General features: G+C 36.9%; 1 non-coding gene across 1 annotated transcript; it reads left to right on the top strand.

Moving 5' to 3' along the window:
• Positions 1-16,402: 16,402 nt before the first annotated feature.
• On the top strand, positions 16,403-16,510 carry LOC130953005 (small nucleolar RNA R71). The gene has a single exon (XR_009075179.1). It is a non-coding gene; the product is annotated as a small nucleolar RNA R71 (small nucleolar RNA).
• The last annotated feature ends 5,631 nt before the right edge of the window (positions 16,511-22,141 follow it).

The following is a 22,141-nucleotide window of genomic DNA, read 5'->3' as shown; positions in this document are numbered from 1 at the left end:
AATTTTTTAAAATTGAAATAGAACACTTGAAATATTAAAAATTAAAGTAACATTCGACTCAAATATAGATTAAAAATATGTTAAATACTATATGTATTAATACATAATATATAACTAATAATTTAATAGCTGAATTATAGAATATGTATATTATGTTCTAAAAAAAAATATTGAAATATTTATCATATATATATATATATATTAAACTAGTTAGCTTTGTTAAAGTAAAAAAAAAATGCTAGCTCTTGTCAACTCAACCCGGCTTCTATTACTGTTTCTGTTACCTGCCTCTATGTCGGTGTAAAATTTATTATTATTATTATTATTATTATTATTATTATTATTATTTTGTGAGAGGTCTTATATATAATATATTGTAACATAAATACAGAAAATTTTTTTGAAATAAATTAAAAAATAAATAATTTTTTTTAAAAAAATTTATCTTTATTTTTAAATTTTTTTTTTCTAAAGTTGGAGCAAGTTCGCCCACTGCATCAGTGAACTTATAGATTTTGTTAAAGTTCGTCCACTGCAATGGCGAACTTCATTAAAATTAACAAATTTGTTTATTGATATGGAAAATTTATTTCTATTTTCGTATAATTTGAATTATATTAAAATATTTTTATTTTTTAATTTAAAATTTAATTAGATATAATTTAAATAAAAAATTTTATTTAATTTTATAACAATAAACGTAGTCGTATTATTGTAGTTATATTATTAATTATGTTTATTCAATATTCAGTTTCAAAAAAATTAACAATTTAAATTCGGTAATTTTAAATTTAAAAAATTCAATATTAAATGAACTATATGCAAACAGGTTACATGCATGTTTTGTCTGTATATCTATATAAATCGAATCAAATTCATTTGATTTACACTCTTTTAATGTAAATCAAATAATCAATTAGATTTGAATTAGTAGGTACACTAGTAATTCATTAGTTTTGATTTACTATGAAAAGCTGTTTTAGTGAAATAGTTCCAAATAACTCGAATCAATGAGTTTTGATTTAAGATCCATGGTAAATTGAATTAAAAGGCTTCGATTTATAGCCATAGTAAATCAAGTTGAATAGTTTTAATTTATAAGAAATGAAGTGTTATGTAAATTGAATGAAGTAGATTCGAATATTCGATTTATTAGTTGTGTGCCTATATATACAATTCGAATTCAATTGTTTTGAATTACAATTCAAAACTTCTTTCACTCTCAAACTACCCTCAAGAGAGAAAAGTTAGACAATAACACTACAAAATTCAAAACTGCAAACATGGAGGACGATCCAAATCGTATCTACCGATTAGACGGAGTTGTCTATATTGTTAGTAGGCTAGTAGCATCAATGAAGACGTTAGTAAATAAAATTTATTTTTTTCAAGATGAATCAGAATTGTTAGTAATATTAAGTCGCTTAGAGTATTTGATTATAAGCGTTAGGTGAAATAATTAAACTACAAATAATAATAAGTTACAATAAGTCCCACGACATATATAGGAGCGAGATTCTCTAAAAAGCCAAGGTCACGAGTGGCCAAGAGGGCCCATTTGGAGACTTGGGATCTCAGCAGGAGATGTGAATGTTGCTTAAAGTCAGCCGATAGGTGAAAAAGAATCAACTAGTTTAGTTCTGATATGTTAAAATAGTGATTTAGTAGTTAGAATTTCAAAATTACAACTGCAAGTTAGAGTAGTAATTATAAATAACTGTTAGCTATAGTAGCGATTAGAGGTTTTGTTAAAATTTGTAATTAGTTTTAGATGTTAGTTTAATTAGGGACTAAAATTTTAGTTAGAATTTAATTTAAGTTAAAAGTGTCAGTGATAATAGTAATTTAGGATTGTAATATATTTTACATTAAATTTTTTTATTAGAATTTTTTGTTTTAGGTGATTTTAGATTTAACTAGCTTGGATTTGTTTTTTTTTTTTTGAATTTGTTGATAATATAGGTATTGTAAGATTATTTGTTTGGGTTTAGGGTATTTTGTCCAAAAGGGCATGCATTATTTAATGTTCATTTAGTGAATTATTTTGTTAATTGTTATGGTTTTTAGAAATTTTTTTATCATTATGCAGTCTACCCGATATATCACTAGTATAAGGAGGCAGTATGGTATGTCCTTAGACGATAGGAATATAGGATCATTCTGTACTTGCAGATGGCCAGCTTATACCATCTTGCGAGGCTCAACAGCTAATGATTAGATTTTTGACGGTTTAGAATTTCACTAATGAAATCTCGTTGTAAAGTATAGTCTCTAAACCAACAATAATCCTTTCATACAAAAATTTGTTTGTCACAAGTACAAACCCCTAAAATCTATAAACCGAAATATTTAAACCTCGGGTCGTCTCTCAAAGGACTTGCAGGGTAATGTTCTTGTTATTGGTTATGGACTTGTATATTTTGGGGTTTTAGATGAAAAACGTGAATGGCAAATGGAAAAGAATTTTTATTAACAAAACGGTCTTGGCAAGGTTTGATGATCAAGGATCTCTATCATTATCACTAGCCACAATTATGATAGTTGCAAGGATTAATCCCACTTAGTCATCCTCTAACTAATAGCAAAAGAAAGTCAAGTGAGTTATATCAATCTAAGTCCATAAAGCCTAGCTTTCTACTAATTGAATTAATAAAGGCTAGAGTCAATGGCTATCAACTATCAATCACTTGGATATTAGTAACTCAAGAGTCCTAAGTTATCTTTCCAAGCCAAGAACATAAAATTCTACTCCAACATCCTCCCAAATATTTCATCAAACACTTGGAAGGTACAAAAGAAAAGTATAGTAAATCACAACAAGAATGAATTCTAACAACAATTGAATGTAAAGAATTAACAACAACAATCAAGGAAATCACAATTGTCATGAATTACCTCAAATTGCATTATTGGAAGAAAATAAAAGAACAAAAATAGATCCACAACAAAGTAAAGAATTACAAGAATTAAAGTACAAAACTAGAGAGAGGAAGAAGAGAGGAGTAAGAATTGATAAAGAAAAAGTAAACCAAAGCATGAATTAAACCTAGATCTAAGAGGAGAGATTAACCTAAACTTAATCCTAATTCTAGAGAGAAGTGAGAGCTTCTCTATCTAGAAACTACTTCTAAACTAATCCTAATGTGAACATATGAACTAAACTAAGCTAGAATGCAAAAGTGAATGCCTTCCCCTTCAATCCTTGGTCCTCTAAAGTGCTTTGGCGCTAAAATTGGTTGTGACTGGGCCCCACAGCTTCCCAAAAATCGCTGGGCACGTTTTCTGTTTAAAACTCATGTGCGGCATTCGGCGCGGACGCGCACGGTACGCGTATGCTCCCTGGCCAATATCGCAATGTGCGCGCAAGCACCTTGTGCGCGTGCGCGTCCTTGGCCGATATTACTTCTTTGGCTTTTTATGCTTCTCTCCACTTGCATGCTTCCTTCCTTGCTCCTTTGATCCATGCCTAGCCTATTTTAACTTGAGATTACTAGCAAACACATCAAGGCATCTTATGGAATCAAGGATGAATTAAAAGTACCAAATTGAAGGCTTAAAAAGCATGTTTTTACATTCAAGCTCAAATACGGGAGAGATTACAAAATCATGCTAATTCATTGGCTAAATGTGAGAAAAGGTTAGCAAAATACTCTAAATTCAACACAAGATAAATCCTAAAAATGGGTTTTATCAACGACCACTGGTTTAGATTGAATGAGCTGCTAATCGGTACATTTATGGAAAGATGGCGTCCGGAGACACATACCTTTCATATGTCATTCGAGGAGTGCATGATTATGTTACAAGATGTGGCGTACCGCCTCCCGATCGATGAAAAATACATTAGTGGATGTCTGACAAACTTTAAAAGGTACATTGAGAGTGGCAGATGTGCATGGACTTGGTTCGACGAGCTATTTAAATACGAGTATATTTATTTAAATTTTAAAATTTTAAAATAATAAGAGTTCTTTTATTTTTAATTTAAAAATACTACGAGTTCATTGATTTTTTAATTTAAAATTATCGATTTTAAATAGTTATTTTTTTTAAAACCTAATAAACATAATTAATCATATGAGTACAATAATACGACTACGTTTATTTTTATCAAATTAAATTAAATTATTAATTTAAAATTTTAAATTATGTGAATTAAATAAAAAAATAAAAAATACCAATACAATCCAAATTGTACGTATATAGGAGCAAGCTCGCTGCACCAATGGATGAACTTGTTAGTTTCAATGAAGTTCACCATTGCAGTGGACGAACTTCAACAAAATTTGCAAGTTCGCTCATGTAGTTAAGAGTGTTCATGGGTTTGGATAATCCGATTATATGTCCGAACCCAAACCAAATCGATTAAATTGGTTCTAAAACTGATGAGTAATCGGATATAACTGGACCCACCTAATAATACCCAATCATAATTGATTCGGGTATTAATTTTATAAGAGCGAAATTTGAACTAACCCGTAAACTCAATGACCCTTTTAGTCAATAAAAGATATAAATTCTTCTAATATATATATATATATATATATATATATATATATATATATATATATATATATATATATATATATATATATATATATAGCTGTTACACTAATTAACCAAACTCTATTATAATTGTGAATTTATGAGTATTTTGTTATTGCTATAATATTATTGACTTGCTAGTTAATATTACATGTTTACCATATTTACATAATTGTTCTAAAAAAATTTTTATTTTTTTAAATTTTTATTTCATCAGGTACTTAATTACCTGAATCGAATCAATTCGTTTTTAATTAATTTGATTTTGGATTCACACACAAAAACCGTAAAATTGAACCAATTGCAATTTAATTAGTTCGGTTATCATTTTACCCCAAATTCAAACCAACTCGACCCGTGAATACTCTTAGATGCAGTGGGTGAACTTGCTCCAACTAAAAAAAAAAACAAATTTTAAAAAATAAAGATGAAAAAAATTTATTTTGAAAAGTATTTTATTTAATTTATTTCAAAAATTTTTTCCATAAATACAAATATAAATTAAATATGTGAGATATCAGTGGCTTGGAGAATAAGAATTATCAATGTAGAGAAGTGAGGGAGAAAGAGAGAAATTGAGAGATTCAGTGTGTATATTGATAGATCTAAATTAATTAGAAGTGATTACAATTGGCTGTAGTACAAGTATTTATATCAAGGAATATAAGTGCAGAGTGTATGTTGGTTAGAAATTGTAACTGACTTGCTGAGTTGGCATAACTAATTCTAACAAAAAATCAAAAAGAAAAAGGGACTATCATCACCTACACTAACATACTCCCTTAAACTAAGAGCCTTCTAAAACTCTATTATCATTATCTGTGTAAATCCCGTTAAATTAATAAAGAAGATTAGAAATGTGAATATTATATCAAATTAGGATAGAGCTCATCAAAACGAGAATTTTAACACTAATTAAAAAAAACGGTCCAAAATTGGACCAAAAAGACCGAATCGGTTGAACCGGACCCAAACTGGACCAACCTATTAAATGAACCCAGCCTCCTCATCCTCCCCATTTCAGCAACATTCAGCGCTGAAGCAAATAGGGGAAGGAGAAAAGAAGATCGCCGAAAACTTTTGTGATTTCAAAACGCCGTAGCTCCTCCGTCCGAGCTTCGATTGCCGCACCGTTTGTGGCCACACATCCACCACATCGAGCTCTATATTATTACCAGAACAATTTCATTGGTAAGCCACTAAACACTCCCAACCACTCCTTTCCCCCAATCTTCACTAAATTAAGTAGATGTATTGAATTTCTTTGCTCTTTGATGTTTTAGGATCCAATTAGTTTGAGAAAAACATTCACTCTTGCTCATGTGAAGCTTGGGTAAGGTGAGGATACGATAATTATATTTTAATTTCATTAAATTTGAGTTTTGAGTATTAAATTGGGTATATACGTGTTATGAATGTGTATTAGGTTGTGAATAAATAATTGGAGCTTGAAAGTGTGAATATTGGAACTTGGAGGAAGCTGAGCCTAGTGTTTAATGAATTTTGAGTGGCTGTGTTTATGTTGGATAGATTGCTTTGGTAGTTACGTGGAAATCGGCCAAGGTATGGTTTAGGTTTCTTGCATTTAATATATAATATTCTGTGAAAACTTAGGCTAGACGACCGTAGGATAAGTTAGAATGTATGTATATATTGTGGTTTAATGTCTTGTTATTAATTATGGATTATGTGGTATTGATTAGTTGAAGGATTAATAAAATGTTAATCAATGAGTTGAGGATACAAATATGTGATTCATGAACTATGGTTTGATTGTGGGACTTGGCTTGTGAATATGCAATTGTTGTTGGTGATTTTGGCTTGTGTATATGTGACTATTGTGGGTGTGAAGTGTGATTTTTTTATGGTGGATATGGTGTTAAAGAAGTAGGAGTTGTTGATGTTAGCTTGTGCAGGTGATTGTGTTGGGAGCATGAGAATTGGTTAAATGAGGAAAGAGGTTTTGCAAGTTTTTTTAAAAAGGTTGGTTTTTGGCCGAACTTCAACGAAGTATAACTTGGCTTCTGAACCCCCAATTTGTTTTCAACTTGTTTTAAAATGAAAATTGGGTTTGTGAAGTTTATGTCATTCAAAGAACGGGTGAAAAATATTTTAAACCGAACAAGTTATGGTTGTTGGAAGATTGTATGTTAAAATTGTATTTTTACCATTCTGCAGCCTTGCTACCGAATCTGTTTCTTTTCAAGATCATACGCCCACGCATACACGTGTCCCACGCGTACGCGTGGCATGTTTTTTGACAACGCGCACGCGACTGGCTCCATGCGCACGCGTGAGAGCATGTCCACGCGTACGCGTGACATGAAGATTTCACCTACGTATTTGCATGACAAGGGACGCACGCACGAGCTGCATTTTTACACTCCCACGCGCACGCATGATCCACGCATACGCATGGCACCTGTTCCAGCAAACATGATTTTTGAGGTTTTAAAACATATTTCAGACTTCTAAACCTCTATTTTAATTCCTTTGGTCATAAATAATAGTGTTAAACCTGATAATCAGATGAAGTTAGGAAATGAGGATAACTTGAAGATGAAGTATAATTGAAAAGTGATGAAGTGATTATGAAATATTACGGATGATCATGTATGATACTTGACTTGATAATCAAATGAATGATTATGCATAAAACTTGGCTTGAATGATTAAATGATCTGAGATACGAGATTTTCTAGATAAAGTGACGTGACTTGCCACCATGCGTACCAGGTTGAAACAACGATACTCTATTGACCCTATGACGTAAGGGTGACCGGGCACTATAAATTTCCGGGAATGTTAACCCCCATTGAGAAATATTGATTATTTGAGAAAAAAATTATGCATAGACTCTTGGAGATGCATGTCGAGGGACAGTTTAAGGTTTTTGGACTTGTCGGGTTGGCTAGATAACCGACAGATGAGCCTCATCAGCTATAGGACAGGCATGCATCATATGCATATTACTTGAATTAATTGCTTGTGCATTAACTGGCTGTGCCTAAGTGTACTTGCCATGCTAAATGTATATTTGTTACCTATACTATTTGTAACCTTCTTGTGTTTGCCTTTATCTGTTTATTTGTCTGTGAAATGATGACGAAGATGGAGGTACGGAGGAATGGCAGTATAGGACTTAGATTTAAGGTTAAGTTAAGTTAGGCTTAGATATTTTTAGAAAACCACCTTTTATGACTTTTGTTTAATACTTTAAGCTCTATGATCTGAGTGTCGGCGTTCTAGCATTGCCTCTGCCATTTCCAGGACCTTATATATTATGTGTTTGGCAGGATAACTTGTTCCAGGACCTTATATTTTATGACACACACACACACACACACACACACACACACACACACACACACACTCTTATCTCTCTTTCTCCGCATAACTTGTTCCTTTGCTCCTTTTAGAGGTTCATGGAGAGGCAGGATTTTTTTTATGTACATTTGGATTTTGGATATATATGTATATATGTGTAAATATTCTCCAGCCAGTCTAGACATTGCAGGCTGAGTTATGAGTTTGTTATTTTGTATCTTTGGCACTTTATTCCTACTTTTATAATCTTATGTTTGATGGTTAGAGCTTTCTTAGCACGCAAGTTAACTCGTTTATTGAGCGATGCGCTTTTATTTCACGATTTCTATTCCCCCTATTCTTCAAGGCTCCTAGTATATTATAATCTTTCTGCTATTACATGTACATATTTTATTTTAGAGGTCGTAATATCACACCACCTCTGTTTTATGAGATAAGCATAAAACTTAGTGTGGTAGGGTGTTACAATCTACACTAACATGCCCTTGTAAAAAAAAGGACTTCTAAGAATCTGCTTCAAACACCCTGAGTAAGTTTCTAGATTTAAAGAATGCTGCTGCTGGAAAAGGTTTGGTAAGTGTATCTGCAAGTTGGTCTTTTGCTGGAATGTATTGAACAAAGATTTCTTTTCTGGTGACAAGGTCTCTCACAAAGGACTGACTAAGAACTAAATATTTTGACTTGTTGTGCAGGATTGGGTTGGAAGAAAGGAGCACGACACTTAAATTATCACAGTAAACTACAGGCTTGGTGGAGCAGGGTATTCTGATTTCAGTGAGCAAGTTCTACAGCCAAACGATTTTAGTCACTGCATCAGAAATGCCTCTAAATTCTGCTTTTATACTGCTCTTTAAAACTACAATTTATTTTTTGCTTGCCCAGGACACTAGATCTAAGCCTAGATAGATTTCATACCCATTTGTAGATTTTCTATCATCAACATCACTTGTCTAATCTGAGTCACAAAAATCATAAATTTTGAAATTTGTGAAATTTCTAAACCTTAAACCATGTTAAGTTGTGCCTGAGAGATACCTGAAAATTTGTGTCACTGCCTTCCAATGAGATTCAAGGGGTGGTTAAGAAACTATGTAACCTTATTGATTGGTGCACGAAACTGACTCTGTACGTTTCGCACAGATAGATCGACAAGTATATCGGATCGTCCAAGTAATACCTCAGGTGAGTGAGGGTCGATCCCACTGAGATTGTTGGTTTGGGCAAGCAGTGGATATCTTGCAGATCTTAATCAGGCAAATAAAAAATATAGTTGTCACGAAAAAATGCATAAAACAGATAAATAAATAAAACGTTACTAGATAGGTGTAAAATCAATGGTATGAGACCGGTTGAGGCTTCAGAGATGCTTCTTTCTTCTGGATCAAATTTTCTCACTATCTATTCCAACTTCTAATTGATTCATTCCATGGAAGGCTGTATATGATTAATGCCGGGTCAGCGGTCATTAATATTCTCTGCTTCAGATCAAACGCTGGGTCGGCGGTCATCTATTCTGAACAGGGGTGAAGCTCTAATAGTCCATTCCCTTCCATTCCCTTAGTGATCATACTCAAAGCGTCACAGACAAGGTCAAATGTTCCGAATTAGAGAATGTTGCTCCTTTGGTTCTAGCCTATACCACAAAGGCCCTAATCGTCCCGCACATCGGCTGAATTGATGTCTCGAAAAGTCCCCAACGAAGTCGTGGATTAGCCGTCTAAGAGATGTATAATCAAGCTTGTGGTTCAATACTATCCCGTCAATGACTCGCAAGAACCCATGTAGAATGAGTATGATTGTCACGGGTTATCCGATTCATAAATTTGAAGAACGAAGATACATCTTAGAATAGAATCAAGCGTAGATTGAAGTAGAATAGTGATATTATTAATTCATAAGAATCAGCAGAGCTCCTAACCTTAACCTTAGAAGGTTAATGACTGATATTGTATAAAAAGTAATGTTCAAAAATAAGATATGCTGGAGAGAGAGAGAGAGAGAGAGACCCTAAACATGGTTGATCTTCTCCTATATATACTAATCTGCTAACTAGGGATTACAGAAATAAGATAAACTAGTCTTGTAATGCAACAATCTACTTTTTGGACCCACTTGGTGAGTGTTTGGGCTGAGCTAAGGGGGTCTCCACGTGCTAGGACTCCTTAGGGGCGTTGAACACCAGCCTTGGGCTCTTGTTTGGACGTTGGACACCAGCTGCTTGGTGCGCGAAATTGTGAACAATACTTTTCACAACTCTCATAATCCCTGGTCATGAACTCCAAAAACTTGGTGGTTCAATTCCATGGCATTACACAACTTCGCACAACTAACCAGCAAGTGCACTGGGTCGTCCAAGTAATACCTTACGTGAGTAAGGGTCGATCCCACGGAGATTGTTAGCATTGAAGCAAGCTATGGTCATCTTGTAAATCTTAGTCAGGTAAACTCAAATGTATATGATGATGAATGAAAATAATATAAAGATAAAGATAGTGATACTTATGTATATCATTGGTGTAAGAGCTTCAGACAAGTGTATGAAGATGCCTTCCCTTCCGTCTCTCTGCTTTCCTACTGCCTTCATCCAATCCTTCTTACTCCTTTCCATGGCAAGCTCGTGTAGGGTTTCACTGTTGTCAGCAGCTACCTCCCATCCTCGCAGTGAAAGCTAATGCACGCACTCTGTCACAGTACTGCCAATCACCGGTTTGGTTCCCTCCCCTACCGGAATAGAATCCCTCTTTTGCGTCTGTCACTAACGCCCAGTAGGTTACAGGTTTGAAGCACGTCACAGTCATTCAGTCATTGAATCCTACTCAGAATACCACAGACAAGGTTAGACCTTCCGGATTCTCTTGAATGCTGCCATCAAGTCCTGCCTATACCACGAAGACTCTGATCTCACGGAATGGTTGGCTCGTTTGTCAGGCGAGCACTCGGTTGTCAGGCGATCAACCATGCATCGTGCAATCGGGAATCCAAGAGATATTCACTAAGCCTCAGATGCTTGTAGAACAAGAATGGTTGTCAGTCACCTTGTTCATGAGTGAGAATGGTGATGGGCGTCAATCATCACCTTCATCATGTTGAAGAACAAGTGATATCTTGGACAAAGAACAAGCGGAATTGAATGGAAGAACAATAGTAATTGCATTAATACTCGAGGTACAGCAGAGCTCCACACCTTAATCTATGGTGTGTAGAAACTCCACCGTTGAAAATACATAAGAACAAGGTCTAGGCATGGCCGAATGGCCAGCCTCCCAAAGAGGGTTCAATCATCAAAACATGATCCAAAAGATCTTTTTTACAATAGTAAAAGGTCCTACTTATAGATAACTAGTAGCCTAAGGTGTACAAAGATGAGTAAATGACATAAAAATCCACTTCCGGGCCCACTTGGTGTGTGCTTGGGCTGAGCAATGAAGCATTTTCGTGTAGAGACTCTCCTTGGAGTTAAACGCCAGCTTTAGTGCCAGTTTGGGCGTTTAACTCCCAATTAGGTGCCAGTTCCGGCGTTTAACGCTGGAATTTCTTGAGGTGACTTTGAACGCCGGTTTGGGCCATCAAATCTTGGGCAAAGTATGGACTATTATATATTGCTGGAAAGCCCAGGATGTCTACTTTCCAACGCCGTTGAGAGCGCGCCAATTGGGCTTCTGTAGCTCCAGAAAATCCACTTCGAGTGCAGGGAGGTCAGAATCCAACAGCATCTGCAGTCCTTTTGAGTCTCTGGATCAGATTTTTGCTCAGATCCCTCAATTTCAGCCAGAAAATACCTGAAATCACAGAAAAACACACAAACTCATAGTAAAGTCCAGAAAAGTGAATTTTAACTAAAAACTAATAAAAATATACTAAAAACTAACTAAATCATACTAAAAACATACTAAAAACAATGCCAAAAAGCATACAAATTATCCGCTCATCACAACACCAAACTTAAATTGTTGCTTGTCCCCAAGCAACTGAAGATCAAATAAGATAAAAAGAACAGAATATGCAATGAACTCCAAAAACATCTATGAAGATTAGTATTAATTAGATGAGCGGGGCTTTTATCTTTTGCCTCTGAATAGTTTTGGCATCTCACTTTATCCCTTATAATTCAGAATGATTGGCTTCTTTAGGAACTTAGAATCCAGATAGTGTTAATGATTCTCCTAGTAAAGTATGATGATTCTTGAACATAGCCATTTATTGAGTCTTGGCTGTGGCCCAAAGCACTCTGTCTTCCAGTATTACCACCGGATACATACATGCCACAGACACATAATTGGGTGAACCTTTTCAGATTGTGACTCAGCTTTGCTAAAGTCCCCAATTAGAGGTGTCCAGGGTTCTTAAGCACACTCTTATTTGCCTTGGATCACAACTCTTATTCTTTCTCTTTTTCTTTCTCTTTTTTTTTCTTTTTTTTTTTCGAATAATTTTTTTTTTCGGTTTTTGCTTGCTTTCTTTCTTGCTTCAAGAATCATCTTTTTATGATTTTTCAGATCCTCAGTAACATGTCTCCTTTTTCATCATTCTTTCAAGAGCCAACATTCATGAACCACAAATTCAAAAGACATATGCACTGTTCAAGCATACATTCAGAGAACAAAAGTGTTGCCACCACATCAAAATAATTAAACTATTATAAAATTCAGAATTCATGCAATCCTTTCCTTTTCAATTAAGCACGTTTTTATTAAAGAAAGGTGATGGATTCATAGGACATTCATAACTTTAAGGCATAGACACTAAGACACTAATGATCACAAGACACAAACATGGATAACATAAAGCACAAAAATTCGAAAAACAGAAGAATAAAGAACAAGGAAATCAAGGAACGGGTCCACCTTAGTGATGGCGGCTCTTCCTTCCTCTTGAAGATCCTATGGAGTGCTTGAGCTCCTCAATGTCTCTTCCTTGTCTTTGTTGCTCCTCCCTCATGATTCTTTGGTCTTCTTTAATTTCATGGAGGAGAATGGAGTGTTCTTGATGCTCCACCCTTAGTTGTCCCATGTTGGAACTCAACTCTCCTAGGGAGGTGTTTAGTTGCTCCCAATAATTTTGTGGAGGAAAGTGCATCCCTTGAGGAATCTCAGGGATCTCTTGATGAGAGGGGTCTCTTGTGTACTCCATCCTTTTCTTGGTGATGGGCTTGTCCTCATCAATGGGGGTATCTCCTTCTATGTCAACTCCAACTGAATAACAGAGGTGACAAATGAGGTGAGGAAAGGCTAACCTTGCCAAGGTGGAGGTCTTGTCCGCCACCTTATAGAGTTCTTGGGCTATAACCTCATGAACCTCTATTTCTTCTCCAATCATGATGCTATGGATCATGATGGCCCGGTCTATGGTAACTTCGGACCGGTTGCTAGTGGGAATGATTGAGCGTTGTATGAACTCTAACCATCCTCTAGCCACGGGCTTGAGGTCATGCCTTCTTAATTGAACCGGCTTTCCTCTTGAATCTTGCTTCCATTGTGCGCCCTCTTCACATATGGTTGTCAGGACTTGGTCCAACCTTTGATCAAAGTTGACCCTTCTAGTGTAAGGATGCTCATCTCCTTGCATCATAGGCAAGTTGAACGCCACCCTCACACTCTCCGGACTAAAATCCAAGTATTTCCCCCGAACCATAGTGAGATAATTCTTTGGATTCGGGTTCACACTTTGGTCATGGTTCTTGGTGATCCATGCATTGGCATAGAACTCTTGAACCATCAAGATTCCGACTTGTTGAATGGGGTTGGTGAGTACTTCCCAACCTCTTCTTCGGATCTCATGGCGGATCTCCGGATATTCACCCTTTTTGAGTGAAAAGGGGACTTCAGGGATCACCTTCTTCAAGGCCACAACTTCATAGAAGTGGACTTGATGCACCCTTGAGAGGAATCTATCCATCTCCCATGACTCGGAGGTGGAAGCTTTTGCCTTCCCTTTCCTCTTTCTAGAGGTTTCTCCGGCCTTGGATGCCATAAATGGTTATGGAAAAACGAAAAAGCAACGCTTTTACCACACCAAACTTAAAATGTTTGCTCGTCCTCGAGCAAAAGAAGAAAGAAGAGAGTGGAAGAAGAAGAAATGAGGAAGAGGGAGAAGGTGGTGTGTTCGGCCAAGAAGGGTAAGAAAGGGTGTTTAGGTTGTGTGAAAATGAAGAGTTGAAGAAGGGTATTTATAGGAGAGAGGGGGGGTAAAGGTTCGGCCATTATGGGTGGGTTTGGGAGGGAAAGTGGTTTGAATTTGAAGGGTGAGGTTGGTGGGGTTTTATGAAGGATGGATGTGAGTGGTGAAGAGAAAGATGAGATTTGATAGGTGAAGGGTTTTTGGGAAAGAGGTATTGAGGTGATTGGTGAATGGGGGAAGAAGAGAGAGAGTGATGGTGGGGTCCTGTGGGGTCCACAGATCCTGTGGTGTCAAGGAAAAGTCATCCCTGCACCAAATGTTGCTCAAAATCACGTTTTGAGCTATTTCTGGCGTTAAACACCGGGCTGGTGCCCATTCCTGGCGTTTAACGCCAGGTTGTTGCCCTTTACTGGCGTTTAACGCCAGTCTGGTGCCCCTTTCTGGCGTTAAACGCCCAGAATGGTGCCAGACTGGGCGTTAAACGCCCAACAGCTAGCATTACTGGCGTTTGAACGCCAGCTTCTTCTCCTCCAGGGTGTGCTGTTTTTCTTCCTGTTTTTCATTTTGTTTTTGCTTTTTTCATTGTTTTTGTGACTTCTTATGATCATCAACCTACAAAAAAGATAAAATAACAAAAGAAAATAGTTAACTATAAAACATTGGGTTGCCTCCCAACAAGCGCTTCTTTAATGTCATTAGCTTGACAGAGGACTTGCATGGAGCCTCAGAAATACTCAGAGCCGTGTGGGAACCTCCCAACACCAAACTTAGAGTTTGAATGTGGGGGTTCAACACCAAACTTAGAGTTTGGTTGTGGCCTCCCAACACCAAACTTAGAGTTTGACTGTGGGGGCTCTGCTTGGCTCTGTTTTGAGAGAAGCTCTTCATGCTTCCTCTCCATGATGATAGAGGGATGTCCTTGGGCCTTAAACACCAAGGATTCTTCATTCACTTGAATGATTAACTCTCCTCTATCAACATCAATCACAGCCTTTGCTGTGGCTAGGAAGGGTCTGCCAAGGATGATGGATTCATCCATGCACTTCCCAGTCTCTAGGACTATGAAATCAGTAGGGATGTAATGGTCTTCAATCTTCACCAAAACATTCTCTACAAGTCCATGAGCTTGTTTTCTTGAATTGTCTGCCATCTCTAATGAGATTCTTGCAGCTTGCACCTCAAAGATCCCTAATTTCTCCATTACAGAGAGGGGCATGAGGTTTACACTTGACCCTAAGTCACACAAGGCCTTCTTGAAGGTCATGGTGCCTATGGTACAAGGTATAGAAAACTTCCCAGGATCTTGCCTCTTTTGAGGCAGTTTCTGCCTAGACAAGTCATCCAGTTCTTTGGTGAGCAAAGGTGGTTCATCCTCCCAAGTCTCATTTCCAAATAACTTGTCATTTAGCTTCATGATTGCTCCAAGGTATTTAGCAACTTGCTCTTCAGTGACATACTCATCCTCTTCAGAGGAAGAATACTCATCAGAGCTCATGAAAGGCAGAAGTAAGTCCAATGGAATCTCTATGGTCTCATTTTGAGCCTCAGATTCCCATTGTTCCTCATTGAGGAACTCAGAGGAGATTGGTACACGCCCACTGAGGTCTTCCTCAGTGGCGTCCTCCTCCTCTCTTTCCTCTCTATATTCGGCCATGTCTATGGCTTTGCACTCTCCTTTTGGATTTTCTTCTGTATTACTTGGGAGAGTACTAGGAGGGAGTTCAGTAATTTTCTTGCTCAGCTGTCCCACTTGTCCTTCCAAATTTCTAATGGAGGACCTTGTTTCATTCATGAAACTTTGAGTGGTCTTTATTAGATCAGAGACCATTGTTGCTAAGTCAGAAGTATTCTGCTTAGAACTCTCTGTCTGTTGCTGAGAAGATGATGGAAAAGGCTTGCCATTGCTAAACCTGTTTCGTCCACCATTATTGTTATTGAAACCTTGTTGAGGTCTCTCTTGATTCTTCCATGAGAGATTTGGGTGATTTCTCCATGAAGAATTATAGGTGTTTCCATAGGGTTCTCCTAGGTAATTCACCTCTTCCATGGAAGGGTTCTCAGGATCATAAGCTTCTTCCTCAGATGAAGCATCCTTAGTACTGTTTGGTGCATTTTGCATTCCAGACAGACTTTGAGAAATCAAGTTGACTTGTTGAGTCAATATCTTGTTCTGAGCCAATATGGCATTCAGAGTGTCAATCTCAAGAACTCCTTTCTTCTGACTAGTCCCATTGTTCACAGGATTCCTTTCAGAAGTGTACATGAATTGGTTATTTGCAACCATTTCAATCAATTCTTGAGCTTCTGCAGGCGTCTTCTTCAGATGAAGAGATCCTCCAGCAGAGCTATCCAAAGACATCTTGGATAGTTCAGAGAGACCATCATAGAAAATACCTATGATGCTCCATTCAGAAAGCATGTCTGAAGGACATCTTCTGATTAATTGTTTGTATCTTTCCCAAGCTTCATAGAGGGATTCTCCATCCTTCTGTCTGAAGGTTTGGACTTCCACTCTAAGCTTACTCCATCTTTGTGGTGGAAAGAACTTTGCCAAGAAGGCATTGACTAGCTTTTCCCAAGAGTCCAGGCTTTCTTTAGGTTGAGAATCCAACCATATTCTAGCTCTGTCTCTTACAGCAAAAGGGAATAGCATCAGTCTGTAGACCTCAGGGTCTACCCCATTAGTCTTGACTGTGTCACAGATTTGCAAGAATTCAGCTAAGAACTGATGAGGATCTTCCATTGGAAGTCCATGGAACTTGCAATTCTGTTGCATTAGAGAAACTAATTGAGGCTTAAGCTCAAAGTTGTTTGCTCCAATGGCAGGGATAGAGATGCTTCTCCCATAGAAATCAGGAGTAGGTGCAGTAAAGTCACCCAGCACCTTCCTTGCATTGTTGGTATTGTTGTTGTTTTCGGCTGCCATGGGTTCTTCTTCCTTGAAGAATTCGGTCAGGTCCTCAACAGAGAGTTGAGTCTTAGCTTCTCTTAGCTTTCGCTTCAAGGTCCTTTCAGATTCAGGGTCAGCTTCAACAAAAATGCCTTTGTCTTTGTTCATGCTCATATGAAAGAGAAGAGAACAAGAAAATATGGAATCCTCTATGTCACAGTATAGAGATTCCTTGAAGTGTCAGAGGAAAAGAAAAATAGAAGAAGAGAAGGTAGAAGAATTCGAACTTGATTAGATAGAGTTCGAATTGTGCATTAAGAAGGAGTAGTACTCCATAAATAGAAGGATGTGGGAAGGAGGGAAGAGAATTTTCGAAAATTCAATTAAAAGATTTTGAAAACATTTTGAAAAATAGTCTTTAATTTTCGAAAACTGAGTAAAAAAATGATTTTTGAAAAAGATTTTGGAATCAGAAATTAAAAAGATATGATTGAAAATTATTTTGAAAAAGATGTGATTGAGAAGATATGATTGGGTAAAAAAAAATGTGATTGAGAAGATATGATTTGAAAACAATTTTAAAAGATATGATTTGAAAACAATTTGAAAAGATATGATTTGAAAACAATTTGAAAAGATATGATTTAAAAAGATTTGATGACTTGCCTAACAAGAAAAGATATGATTCAAACATAAAACCTTTCTTAATAGAAAAGGCAAAAAATGTTCAATCAAATCATTAATTGTTAGTAAGTATCTTTGAAAAAGGAAAGAAATTGATTTTGAAAACATTTGATTGAAAAGATATGATTTGAAAAAGATTTGATTTTGAAAAACTTTGAAAACTTGAAAAAAAAATTGATTTGAAAACAAAATTCTCCCCCTAGCACCATCCTGGCGTTAAACGCCCAGAATGGTATACATTCTGGCGTTTAACGCCCAAAATGCACCCTTTTTGGGCGTTAAACGCCCAACCAGGTACCCTGGCTGGCGTTTAAACGCCAGTCTGCCTTCTTCACTGGGCAATTTTGAATGCCCAGCTTTTTCTGTATAATTCCTCTGCAGTATGTTCTGAATCTTCAATTCCTTGTATTATTGACTTGAGAAGACACAAATAAAAAATATTTTTGGATTTTTAATAATCAAAATGCAACAAGAATCAAATAACAATGCATGCAAGACACCAAACTTAGCAGTTTGTATACTACTGACACTATATGAGACATATAAACACTCAAGCCAGAAGAATTCAAAGATCAAAACAAAGAAATACATGCATGGATTCGAAAAATATAACAAAAACATGCATTTGACACCAAACTTAAAATGAGACACTAGACTCAAGCAAGAAAGATCAAATATTTTTGGTTTTTTATGATTTTGTAAATTTTTTTTTTGTATTTTTCGAAAATTAAGTGGAAAAAGATATCAAAATTCTTAATGAGAATTCCAGGAATCAGTGCAATGCTAGTCTAAGACTCCGGTCCAGGAATTAGACATGGCTTCACAGCCAGCCAAGCTTTCAAAGAAAGCTTCGGTCCAAAACACTAGACATGACCAAAGGTCAGCCAAGCCTTAGCAGATCACTGCTCCAAAAGCAAGATTGATTAAAATCAACAAGCTCTTGTGGTGATAAGTTGAAACCTCGGTCCAATCAGATTAGACATGGCTTCTCAGCCAGCCAGATTTCAACAAATCATCATGAAACTCTAGAATTCATCTTCAAGAATTTCGAAAAAAAATAAATACCTAATCTAAGCAACAAGATGAACCGTCAGTTGTCCAAACTAGAACAATCCCAGGCATTGTTACCAAAAGCTTGCTCAAAACTTGAACAATCCCCGGCAACGGCGCCAAAAACTTGGTGCGCGAAATTGTGAACAATACTTTTCACAACTCTCATAATCCCTGGTCATGAACTCCAAAAACTTGGTGGTTCAATTCCATGGCATTACACAACTTCGCACAACTAACCAGCAAGTGCACTGGGTCGTCCAAATAATACCTTACGTGAGTAAGGGTCGATCCCACGGAGATTGTTAGCATTGAAGCAAGCTATGGTCATCTTGTAAATCTTAGTCAGGTAAACTCAAATGTATATGATGATGAATGAAAATAATATAAAGATAAAGATAGTGATACTTATGTATATCATTGGTGTAAGAGCTTCAGACAAGTGTATGAAGATGCCTTCCCTTCCGTCTCTCTGCTTTCCTACTGCCTTCATCCAATCCTTCTTACTCCTTTCCATGGCAAGCTCGTGTAGGGTTTCACTGTTGTCAGCAGCTACCTCCCATCCTCGCAGTGAAAGCTAATGCACGCACTCTGTCACAGTACTGCCAATCACCGGTTTGGTTCCCTCCCCTACCGGAATAGAATCCCTCTTTTGCGTCTGTCACTAACGCCCAGTAGGTTACAGGTTTGAAGCACGTCACAGTCATTCAGTCATTGAATCCTACTCAGAATACCACAGACAAGGTTAGACCTTCCGGATTCTCTTAAATGCTGCCATCAAGTCCTGCCTATACCACGAAGACTCTGATCTCACGGAATGGTTGGCTCATTTGTCAGGCGAGCACTCGGTTGTCAGGCGATCAACCATGCATCGTGCAATCGGGAATCCAAGAGATATTCACTAAGCCTCAGATGCTTGTAGAACAAGAATGGTTGTCAGTCACCTTGTTCATGAGTGAGAATGGTGATGGGCGTCAATCATCACCTTCATCATGTTGAAGAACAAGTGATATCTTGGACAAAGAACAAGCGGAATTGAATGGAAGAACAATAGTAATTGCATTAATACTCGAGGTACAGCAGAGCTCCACACCTTAATCTATGGTGTGTAGAAACTCCACCGTTGAAAATACATAAGAACAAGGTCTAGGCATGGCCGAATGGCCAGCCTCCCAAAGAGGGTTCAATCATCAAAACATGATCCAAAAGATCTTTTTTACAATAGTAAAAGGTCCTACTTATAGATAACTAGTAGCCTAAGGTGTACAAAGATGAGTAAATGACATAAAAATCCACTTCCGGGCCCACTTGGTGTGTGCTTGGGCTGAGCAATGAAGCATTTTCGTGTAGAGACTCTCCTTGGAGTTAAACGCCAACTTTAGTGCCAGTTTGGGCGTTTAACTCCCAATTAGGTGCCAGTTCCGGCGTTTAACGCTGGAATTTCTTGAGGTGACTTTGAACGCCGGTTTGGGCCATCAAATCTTGGGCAAAGTATGGACTATTATATATTTCTGGAAAGCCCAGGATGTCTACTTTCCAACGCCGTTGAGAGCGCGCCAATTGGGCTTCTGTAGCTCCAGAAAATCCACTTCGAGTGCAGAGAGGTCAGAATCCAACAGCATCTGCAGTCCTTTTGAGTCTCTGGATCAGATTTTTGCTCAGATCCCTCAATTTCAGCCAGAAAATACCTGAAATCACAGAAAAACACACAAACTCATAGTAAAGTCCAGAAAAGTGAATTTTAACTAAAAACTAATAAAAATATACTAAAAACTAACTAAATCATACTAAAAACATACTAAAAACAATGCCAAAAAGCATACAAATTATCCGCTCATCACTGCTCCCTTTTGGGCGTCCAACGCTAGGAAGAGGGTGGAGTATTGGCGTTGAACGCCAGTTTTGGACATTCATTTACTGAGTAAAGTATGAACTATTATATATTTCGGAAAATCCCTGGATGTTAGCTTTTCATAGCCATTGAGAGCGCCCCATTTTGACTTCTGTAGCTCCAGAAAAGATCCTTCGAGTGCACGAAGGTCAGATCCTGACAGCATCTGCAGTCCTTTCTCTGTCTCTGAATCAAACTTTTTCCAAATTTCCTCAATTTCAGCCAGAAAATACCTGAAATCATCATAAAACTTAAACAAAACATAATAAAAACTATATGAAAATGATACCAAAAAGAGTATAAAATATCCGCTCATCATTGACTGAGAAAGAAATTTTGGGCCTTGTGACTGTAGCATACTGTAAACTCCCAACAATTGACCAATAAAGTGTAGAATCATTGAAGGTATCATCACCAAGGGTAGAAAGTTTAAGAGAGGAAATTATAGGAGTGGGTACTGGTTTGGCATTGCTCATTTCAACTCATTTGAGAAGATCCTGAATATACTTGGTTTTCTTTAAGGCTAAGGTCCATTGGTGATGTGCTTAACTTCAATCCCAAGAAAGTAATTCATTTCACCTAGTTCTTTTAAAGAGAAGGTGTTGTGCAGCTAAGTGGTGGTGGATTTGATTTCTGATTCTGAATTGTCAATTACAAGAATATCATCCACATAGACCAGAATGTATGTAGCTGAGGAAGGAGTGAATTTGGTGAAGAGAGATAGGTCTGACTTGGTGCTTGTGAAGCCAAACTGGTGTAGTACTAATGCTGAACGAACTGAGTTTTGTGAACCAAGCTCGCGAGACATGCTTCAGGGCGTAGAGAGATCTTTGTAGCTTGCATACTTGATGAGAGTTTGAGGAGGTGAATCCCTCTGGTTGTTGTGTGTATATATATATATATATATATATATATATATATATATATATATATATTATCATTGAGAAAAGCATTGTTAAAGTCGAATTGGTAAACTTTCCACCCTTTTGCAAGGGCTGTGCTGAGCATTATTCGAAGAGTTATAGGTTTGACTACAAAAATGAATATCTGGTCATAATTAACCCCCTGCTTTTAATGAAAATCCTTTACTACAAGTCTTGCCTTGTACTTTTGAATTGTTCCATCAAGTTTTTTTTTTTACTTGAAATACCCATTTGTAGCCTATGGATGCTGAATGTGAAGGTGGATCAACTAATTTTCATGTGTTATTCTTCATCAAAGCTGAATACTCTTCTTCCATAGCCTATCTCCAGTGTAGTATGGTAAGGGCCTGAGCAATTGATTTTGGAAGACTTGTGGCTGATTCGATATTTGGGGTGAAAGTGGTGGTAAATACTTTAGGCTGGATGATACCACTTTTGCTCTTGCTTTGCATGGAATGAGTGTTGTGCACAACAGTAGAGATATTGTGAAAGTGAGTGTCAGATTGAGATGATATAGTTATAGGTGCAGTGGTAGAAATAAATTGTACATGTGGTCCAATTTCAACGTGCAATGGAATAGTCTCAAAGAAATCTGTATTTTCAATAATATTAGTTCTAGACTCAATATCTGAGACATGAACATGTGCAGTTTGTAATGAATTAGATATGGAATTGGCACTAGTGAAAGGTGTATCATGAATGACTATGCAAGGT

Source organism: Arachis stenosperma, chromosome 9 (assembly GCF_014773155.1).
Source record: "Arachis stenosperma cultivar V10309 chromosome 9, arast.V10309.gnm1.PFL2, whole genome shotgun sequence".
NCBI classification, from domain to species: Eukaryota; Viridiplantae; Streptophyta; class Magnoliopsida; order Fabales; family Fabaceae; genus Arachis; species Arachis stenosperma.
This window is presented reverse-complemented; position numbering and strand designations above follow the sequence as displayed.